Source organism: Plecotus auritus (genome assembly GCF_963455305.1).
Source record: "Plecotus auritus genome assembly, chromosome: 8".
In the NCBI taxonomy this organism is placed as follows: Eukaryota; Metazoa; Chordata; class Mammalia; order Chiroptera; family Vespertilionidae; genus Plecotus; species Plecotus auritus.
The window spans coordinates 63,276,929-63,286,770 of NC_137782.1; positions in this window are offsets into that span (position 1 = coordinate 63,276,929).

Sequence of the window (9,842 nt, forward strand, 5' to 3'; positions counted from 1 at the left end):
TGACACCAGAACATGACCCTGGAACACTTTGCAAATAGCAAATTTCTCAGCACGTGTAGTCCTGGGAACCTGCATTTTACATGCTGCTGTGGGGACTCTGTGTCCTCCGGGCTCTGAATTGGAAGAGCTTTGATGTGGCCTCAGAAGATGTGGTCCTGACCCTGCAGTACTGGCCTGGCATGTGGCCCTGGGCTAGTCCCTGTGCCTCCCTTGGCCTCAGTTTCCCCATTTCTGAAACAGAAAAGGTTATCCTGAACGATCTGCAAGGGGGTGAGGGGCTTTTAGGGTGACTATGTCCTTGAGTCACAGACACTGACTCTACTCCAGAATCGTGTGCAAAATGGAAAGTTTAATTCTTTGAGTGTGGGCACAGGTGGCATCGGCGGAGAGCCTGTGTCCAGGCAGAGAGCCCCACATGCGGCAGGAAGAAGGCAGCAGCTGGGAGCTCAGGGTGCCCTTCCTGCCTGAGCTCAGACCGTAGGGCTTGGGGGTGGAGAGTCTCAGGGGTCCAGGCCTCTGGCCGGGTGGGCACCCTCTTCACACAGGGAAGTGCTGGGAGGATGAAGCAGCAATGAAGGCCTATCTCAGTGGCCTCCTCTCGTGCCGGAAGCCGATCGTTGTAGAAAGCTGTGGACAGGGAATTCGGAGGGCTGGTCAACCTTAATTGAAGCCCCCACCTGTCAGTCCTAAATTCAATGATTGGCTTCTATTGGAGTTTCCTGGGTGTACCCCGTAATCTTAATAAAAGGGATGGCGAAGCCAGAGGGAGGAGTAGTTCTCCCACTGGAGTTGGACTACCGCCTGGCCCCCCATTTCCCAAATTAATATTTTTCTAAGTCTCTCTCATTTGTGTGCGGCCTTCTCCAGAACCCGAACCCCGAACCCTGAACCGGAACCCTGGGTCACGCGGGACGTGAAAGGGGTTTCCACATTTGGCGCCTGACCGCGGGACGTCTGGAGGAGAAGACATTTTTCGCCTAAGAGCGAAGGAAGGAAAAAATTACACCGAGAAAAGGTGTGGAAAATTCACCGAGAAAAAGGTGAGGGAGGTTCACCGCACGCAAAGCCCACGGACTAACTGCAGAGTCGCGATCTGTAAGTAGGGTGGGAACGTCTTTTTCAGCCAGGCTAATGGGGAAGAATTAGGTTATAAAATAATGTGGTTTCTTGTTCAAATTAAAATCTTAATTGGTATTTGGAATTTAAAATCTGTAATAAGTGAGACTCTACTGATGAAACTGTCTCTGGTGCGGAGAAATTCAAAGGTGGCAGGAGAGGGCAAGGTTATCTGCTCTCCCGCAATGAGATTGCTTAAGGTATTGTTTAAAAATTATAAAAGAACTCTCAGGGAAATGCAAATTTTGGCCAAATTAGGTGTTAGTTATTGCTTTGGAAAGCGAAAAAGAAGGAAAAAATTTCTGTCTTTATCTATTAAGCATGAAAAGAAATTCGGCCAGATCTGTTGCTGAAACTTCCCCCAAAGTAAGCAGGATGTTATTAATCTAGGGACCGCTAAATGTTTGACTTGCCAGTTTTAAAAGTACAAAATGCAAATTAAATTGGGAGAAATTATATAGTTGTGGTAATTAAAATCATATATATTTTTTTTCCATGTTAAAATTTCAAGACTTTAACAGAGATGATTCTTGGAAAGCTCCAAGGGCCTGGAGTAATACAGGAAATTTGTTCTCTCTTCTTAAAGGAAATATTTTTGAAATTTAACCGATCTAATATACTTAAAATTGCATAGAAAGCTTTATCAAATAAAAATTAATAACTATATTTTACTTTTAGATGTTATAAAGGTTTTGGCCTCTAAGGAGGGCAAAATATTTCTTAAAATCCCAAATTGAGAAACAAAAAGGGGGGATGATGGAGAAATCACCTGTGGGTAGGCTGCACCAAGCCTTAATTACTTTAAATTTCTTCACTTGTGATGCTTATGGGACGACACCTATGGAGCTACATTGGTGTCAGAATAAAACAAAAGAAAATGGTCTAGTTAAATGGAAAGATCCCGAATCTGATTTATGGAAGGGACCCGATCCATTATTAACCTTTGGTAGAGGGTATGCTTGTATATTTCCAGAGAATTTTTCCAAGCCCATGTGGATTCCTGCTAGAAATATTAAACTGCAACAGGGATCCTAGAGAGAAACTGGTTGGATTAATGAGGACCTTGCGCCTGGAGCCACACCATGCAGCTGCAGACAATCAACTACCTCAGTTACAGAGAGCAGCGACTCCAAGCAATCCACTGAAGATGAGGAACAGGAGGAGGATGAGCCAGATAACAAACAGCCCGGAGACCACCTGAGGCATGGTAAAGAAGACGGTACAGATCAGGCCTCAAACTACGGCCCACGGGCCACATGCGGCCCACCGAGGACATTTATCCGGGTGCCGGGTGCCACTGCCTGTCCTGCTTAGCAGCTGACTCGTCCTGGGCCCGCAGTGCACATAGGAATTTGTTCATAGTTGTTTTTTTTTTAAACTTATAGTCCGGCCCTCCAACGGTCTGAGGAACAGTGAACTGGCCCCCTGTTTAAAAAGTTTGAGGACCCCTGGTACAGATGCTTGAGAACATCTTTTTCTGCCATGCTAATAGTGATCAGCTATACGGTAATATTACCTGGGGAAAAGGGGGGAAAAAGGGGAAGTGTTTTTGACTTATGTTCCTGACCCTTTATGGGTAAGAACCCTTATGTGGGCTGATCCCTGCCTAATGTAATTACCAATAATACCAAACACCTTGGTTCATTCAGGAGGAACATGGGTGGGGCAAGGAAGTATAATTGTACAGGTGTCGCCACCCAGTTTTCCTTTTGTATGACATAAAACCACTGCTCCTTTGTGTATAAAATTAAAGAGAGGTTTCTGGCTTGCATGGATACCAAAGAAGTAGGGGATTATCACTACTTGCTTTTGGGAAAGGTGCAGAAAATTGTAACTACACCTTGTCTGTACAAAAAGATTGACAGCCAGTTTGAAATTGAATTGTCATGGCTTAGAGCAAAGAATATCCTTACATGATATTATTCTACAATGTCATAAAAATTTTTGATATTTTTAAACAGCATGTTGTACAATTATTCCTAATAAACTTATAAATTAATCCTTTGAATGATTGACAGTAATATAAAAAGGACATGAAAGGATTTAATCCCTTCCACTGTGTGGAAGGCCTCTTGGGAAGGCACTTGAGCATTCTATATTGGCCCCTCATTCCCTTTTTGCCAAGAGGGACCCTCTTCTCACAATCCAATTGCCCACAGCTGTTGCCTGAGCTTTCTGTTCATGCTGAGGTTGAAGCCTCTCGGTGGCTGGTACCATGGATCTGTCTCTCGCCCAATGGTATGAGCTGGGCCCTCTCTGGAGAAGAAACCTGGGTTTCCCAAGATCTGTGATCAGTGCCAGGGCCCCACCAATGACCGAGGTGGGATCCCGAGGCAGGTGCTGGGTGTGGAGGCCACGGGGGCATAGACTACCAAGAAGACAAAAATGAACCTCACATCACCCTGTTTGGCCCCGGAGGATGGCTGGTTAGCCAGAGACAGCTAAGATTCCTTAAGGAAGGAACAACCTAAGACGGGCACAGTCGCAGAGGTGCAATCAGGAGAGAACTTGGGGGTCAACAGAGGTGGGGCATTGACCCTCACCCCCCCCAACCTTGCAGGGGCCTGAACCCCAACCCTGTCTGAGGGAGGTCTCCTGCCCCCTTGGCTGCTTTGCTTCCAACACCCAGCTCAGATTGGGACCTAGGCAACAGAGGTTTGGCCCAGCTCAGATTGGGATCCAGGTAACAGAGACTTGACCGACAGTAGCTGCCCTATATTTAAATCCAGCTTAGCACTAGGAATGCTCAGAGCCTACTCAAGAATGCAAATAATCCTTTCCACTAATATTTACAGGACAAACTAAGATTGTTATTAGAGTATTAAATTTGACAGTAAAATAGTAATCAAGTTTTCAGATTAATTTAATTGGCTAATTGAAATAAGTAAATATTTAGGAAGGTTTAATTGTACTGGACGAAAAGTTGTTCCTAAAGTATTAATAAAAAATCTTTTGGTAGTTCATCTCATGGTAAAATTGCTTGACATGCAATGAACATAAAACAGTCATATTTTGTCCAAAAAAATTAAAATTTAAAGTTATTAAGACTGCATTATAAAAATTTCCAAAAGCCTCCTAATAATTAAATCAAAAAAGGGGGGATAGTGGAGTAATATTATGTAAGGAAAAATATTCTGTAAGTAAATTACATCTAGCAGATTTTTACTTTAAAAAATTTTTATTTGTAATGATAACAGCAAGACACTCATGAAAAACACACAAGGTATAAATAGGTCAAGGAAAAATCGTTTGGGCAAGGACGGAAAAGATTCCTTTATTAACCTTTGGTCGAGAATATGTTTGTGTATTTTCAGAAAACGCCAAGACCATATGGATTAAAAGCAGTGCAGAGATGGAATACGCTGACGATGCCTTGCCATACTAATAGTCAGCAGCTGTACGTCGCTGCGGATTGCCTAGGACCAAGCCAGAGAGGGTCGGACCTGCATTGCTACCATTTGTCCACCATCTAGATATTATTACTGATATGTATACATGGAGAACTGTTTTGACACTGAAAACTGAGACTCAGAATTGTTGGACATTGAAGTTTGGACTCAAATATTTTATTCTTATATGTTTATTTCTAAATCTGCAGATTTTTTAAAGGAAAGAAACGGGGGAGATGCCAGAAGCTGATCATTGTAGAAAGCTGTGGACAGGGAATTCGGAGGGCTGGTCAACCTTAATTGAAGCCCCCACCTGTTAGTCCTAAATTCAATGATTGGAGTTTCCTGGGTGTACCCCGTAATCTTAATAAAAGGGATGGCGAAGCCAGAGTGAGTAGTAGTTCTCCCACTAGAGTTGGACTACCGCCTGGCCCCCCATTTCCCAAATTAATATTTTTCTAAGTCTCTTTCATTTGTGTGTGGCCTTCTCCATAACCCAAACCCTGAACCGGAACCCTGGGTCACGCGGGACGTGAAAGGGATTTCCACACTCTTGTCCTCCAAGGCCTTGGCTCCAGCCTTCCCCCTGTGGCCTGCCTTGTCCACCTCGGCATATCTGACACCAGCATCAGGTTCATCTCCTCCTCAGGAACCTTTCATAGCTCCCCACTGCCTGCAGGAGAAAGTCTAAACCCTTCAGCCAGTTTCAAGACCCCCATGTCCTGCGGCTCAACTGTTCTAACCAGCCCAGTCCTTTCTCTTTCCCAGTCCCTTTGGGCTTTCTCCCTTCTGTGCCTCTACTCACTGTGGTACGTGAAAGAGGGTAGGTTCTAAAGTCAATCTCGGACCCCTTCCTCCACTTCATTGCTGTGTGAACTTGGCAAGTCACTTAACCTCTCTGAACCTCACTTCCTCATCTGTGAAGTGAGGATAATATCCTTTAACCCCCAGAATGGTTGTGGGATTTCACAAGATAATGGGTGTCACTTGCTAGGCATTTAGAACATTGTGTGTGCTTCCTGTCTATCTTCCTCCCTCTGTCAAACCTGACGTGCAGTCGTGGGTTTCAACTCCGAAGGCACTTCTCCCGCTCATGCTTTCCCCAACCAAAAGACCTACCCAATAACGCCAGGAGGCACAAGGGCCTTGGTGGGGGGTTGCGGGGGGGGGGGGGGGGGGGGCGCGGTCCAGCCTTCTCCAAGATTTCCAAATGGCTTTGAGAAGACTATGGTCAGAAGTGCAGGGATGAACAGAGCAGAAAAGGATTTGGGAGGTTCATACTCAAACAAGAGGCTCCCTCGGGCTGGGATGGCCGTGACGGGGCTGAGGGGCACACTTGGGGCAGGAACACTCCCGCAGTTGGAGCACATGGAGTGTGGGAGCCACAGGCTGGGGAGTGGGGCCCATCGTGCGATTGGTTCACTGCTTTCCTGATGACATCATTCTGTGATCAACCCTCCCAGGAGACCCCCCCTCCAAACGGGTGTCCCACCAAATGGGCCGCTGGGATAGATGACCAACACCACCAGGTTAAGCCAACATGCAGAAAAGTGTGTGCGAGCTCTCTCTCTCTCTCTCTCTCTCTCTCTTTCTCTCTCCTCAGCCTTCCTCTCATTCTGTCAACTGCTTGTTACACCCTCCCCATAAGACCACCACCCCCCACCCCCCACCCCCCACCCCCTGCCATGGCTAGAACAGTACTCTTTTTTTTTTAATTATTTTTTTTATTTTAATAAATCTTTATTCAGATTATTACAATTGTTTCTCCTTTTTCCCCCCATAGCTCCCCTCCACCCAGTTCCAACCCCACCTTCTGCCCTTACCTCCCCCCCACTGTCCTCATCCATAGGTGTATGATTTTTGTCCAGTCTCTTCATGAACCCCCTATACCCCTTTCCCCCTGAGAATTATCAGTCCACTCCCTTTCTATGCCCCTGATTCTATTATATTCACCAGATTATTCTGTTCCTCAGGTTTTTAATTCACTTGATTTTTAGGTTCACTTGTTGATAGATATGTATTTGTTGTTCATAATTTTTCTCTTTACTTTTTTCTTCTTCCTCTTCTTTAAGAATACCTTTCAGCATTTCATATAATACTGGTTTGGTGGTGATGAACTCCTTCAGCTTTTTCTTATCTGTGAAGCTCTTTATCTGCCCTTCAATTCTGAATGATAGCTTTGCTGGGTAGAGTAATCTTGGTTGTAGGTTCTTGCTATTCATCACATTGAAAATTTCTTGCCACTCCCGTCTGGCCTGCATAGTTTCTGTTGAGAAATCAGCTGACATTCGTATGGGTGCTCCCTTGTAGGTAACTAACTGTTTTTCTCTTGCTGCTTTTAATATTCTCTCTTTGTCTTTTGCTCTTGGCATTTTAATTATGATGTGTCTTGGTGTGGTCCTCTTTGGATTCCTTTTGTTTGGGGTTCTGTGCGCTTCCTGGACTTGTAAGTCTATTTCTTTCACCAGGTGGGGGAAGTTTTCGGTCATTATTTCTTCAAATAGGTTTTCAGTATCTTGCTCTCTCTCTTCTTCTGGAACCCCCATAATTCTTTTTTTTTTTTTAAATATATTTTATTGATATTTTACAGAGAGGAAGGGAGAGGGATAGAGAGCTAGAAACATCGATGAGAGAGAGACATCGATCAGCTGCCTCCTGCACACCTCCCACTGGGGATGTGCCCGCAACCAAGGTACATGCCCTTGACCGGAATCGAACCCGGGACCCTTCAGTCCGCAGGCCGACGCTCCATCCACTGAGCCAAACCGGTTTCGGCCTGGCACCCCCATAATTCTGATGTTGGTACGCTTGAAGTTGTCCCAGAGGCTTCTTACACTATCTTCAACTTTTTGGATTTTTTTTTTTTTTTGCTTTTTGCTTTTTTGGTTGAGTGTTTTTTTGCTTCTTTGTATTTCAATTCTTTGACTTGATTTTTGTGTTCCTCTAGTCTGTTTTTGGGTCTCTGTATAATATTTTTTATTTCAGTCAGTGTATGTTTAATTTCTAGTTGGTCCTTTTTCATATCTTCGAGGGTCTCGTTATATTTATCGGCCTTTTCTAGGATATTCTTGAAAAGCCTTATAACCGTGGTTTTGAATTCTATATCCAGTCGTTTGTTTTCCTCCATTTCTTTCGTTTGTGATCTGATTCTTTGACCCCGCATTTTCACTGCTTCCCTGAGTTGGTAGATTTGTGTGCTAGGTTTCCAATATGGCCCAGTGGGTCTGCCTCCCCAGTTAACCTGAGGTGGACACTCTTGGTGCACCCCTTTGTGGACTGTGTGTACAGCCTTGTTGTAATTAAGTCTTGATTGTTGTTGGTATCACTGGGAAGAATTGACCTCCAGGCCAATTGGCTGTAAGGATCAGCTGTGTCTATGCTGGGAGAAGTTCGGTGCTGGAGACAGCCTTATAGGATCAGACTTGCCAAATTGCAATAGCCTCTGTGCTCAGCTTGGATGGGGTGGAGTCTCAGTCTTGGCTTCCCATCAGCCTTGCCCTTGCGCCGACGTGCGCACCTTCAGTCCTCCGCCTTCCCCGGCTCCCGAGTCTCCTCCCGAGAGTCCAGATTCCCCCCACAAGAGCGTGGGTCCCCAGGGGCTCGCCTGGAACTGGGGTCCAGTGCAGTCAGAACTGGGGCTCAGTGCAGTCAGGAGCCTCTGACTCCCTTCCACTAGGGAAAGCCTGTGGCAACCTCCGCAGCCTTTGTGCGCACTGGCACGCGTGCGCGCGCCTTCAGACTTCTGCCTTCCCCAGCTCCTGAGTCTCCGCCCAAGAGTCCAGACTCCCCCCACAAGAGCATGGGTCCCCAGGGGCTCGCCCGGAACTGGGGTTCAGTGCAGTCAGAACTGGGGTTCAGTGCGGTCGAGGGCTTCCTTCCCCCTTCTGCCAGAGAAAGTCAGCCAGGCTCTCAGCCGCCCTTCCTCTCTGCATGCACAAAGACCCTTTGCCGTACCTCCAATTCTCTGTGAGCTTTTCTCTTTCCTTCTAGTTGTAGAATTTTCACTCAGCCAGCTTTCCTGTGGTTCTGGATGGTGTCCGTTCTGTCTTTTAGTTGTAGTTTTGAAATTGTTGTGCGAGGCAGCAGTTTAGGTGTTTACCTATGCCGCCATCTTGGTTTCTCCTTCTAGAACAGTACTCTTCATGTAGTCAACCTGCAACTGGGCTGAAGGCTGGGTGGGGACGCTAGGCGGGGTGACAGAACGTCAGAGGCGGCAGCCACTCAGGGCTCCATGACATTTTGACAAGATGGATGAAGTAGCCATTTTGATAAAGCTGGAAGGGCCTTTGACTAAATGAGGGTAACAGAGGTGACACTGTGGGACTTCCAAAACCAGATCATCACAGGCCCCTCAGTGGCTACCATTGTGCACCCTTGGGTGCTAACATTTTGACGCCAGCACGTGGACAGGCCACAGGTAGATGTTCTGGCTGACACCACCAGCCCCCGCCACCCACCAGCGGCTGAGTGAGGAGGCCTCCAAATGTGTTCGCCTGACAGCAAGTCCCCCCGCTGTCCTTCCCAGTGAGGCCCCAGGCATCGTGGAGCAGAGAAAAGCTGTCTTGACCCCCAGAATCTGAGAGGAAACTGAAATTGTGGTTTATGCCACTCAATTTTGAGATTAAGATTTGTTCCTCAGGGTTAGTAGCAGAAACATCAACTAAGTGAGGTTTTTAGGGGCTTCTAGAGTGTTTTTATGTCAGCTACAACTGAAGTGGGACAGTCATGGAATTCCGTGAGACGTCCCATTGCATGTCCTGCCATGAAATCTGCTGCCACTGTGCTCCCAGGACCTCCTCACTCACACTCAGACCCGGGAGCCCTGCAATTCTGAGGAGCATCCTTGGTTTATCAGAGAAACTCCAGTATCACCCACACCTGGTGGAGATGCTCAGCAGAGGCTCTTCTCCCTATTAAACGTAAAACAACCATTCATTTTTGTCACTGTGACCTGAGGACGCAGTGATGGTCCAAGGCCAGAACAAGCAGCACAAGTCCCATCAGGCTTCAGGCCTGTCTTCGTACCTGTTGCTTCCCCAGAAGTCCAGGCATTCTAGACCACCTGTGGGCCTTTGGACCCGCAACCCCATGCTACTCTGCCCAAGTTCTAATTAACCCAACTTTGTCTTTTCCTCCTTCTCAACTCTTCCAAGTCCTTCCATTTTCTCACTTTGAAAGAATACCCTAGATGTCCTTTGACTTTTAAGAAATCATAGCCAACGGAAAATGAAGTATTTATAATCCAAAAATTTCCCCAGAGTTAAAAAAATTCTTCCAAAAATTGAATAGCAGAAAAGAAATTAAATGTGTTGAAGGATGTGGGTGTGTTTCAGCGTC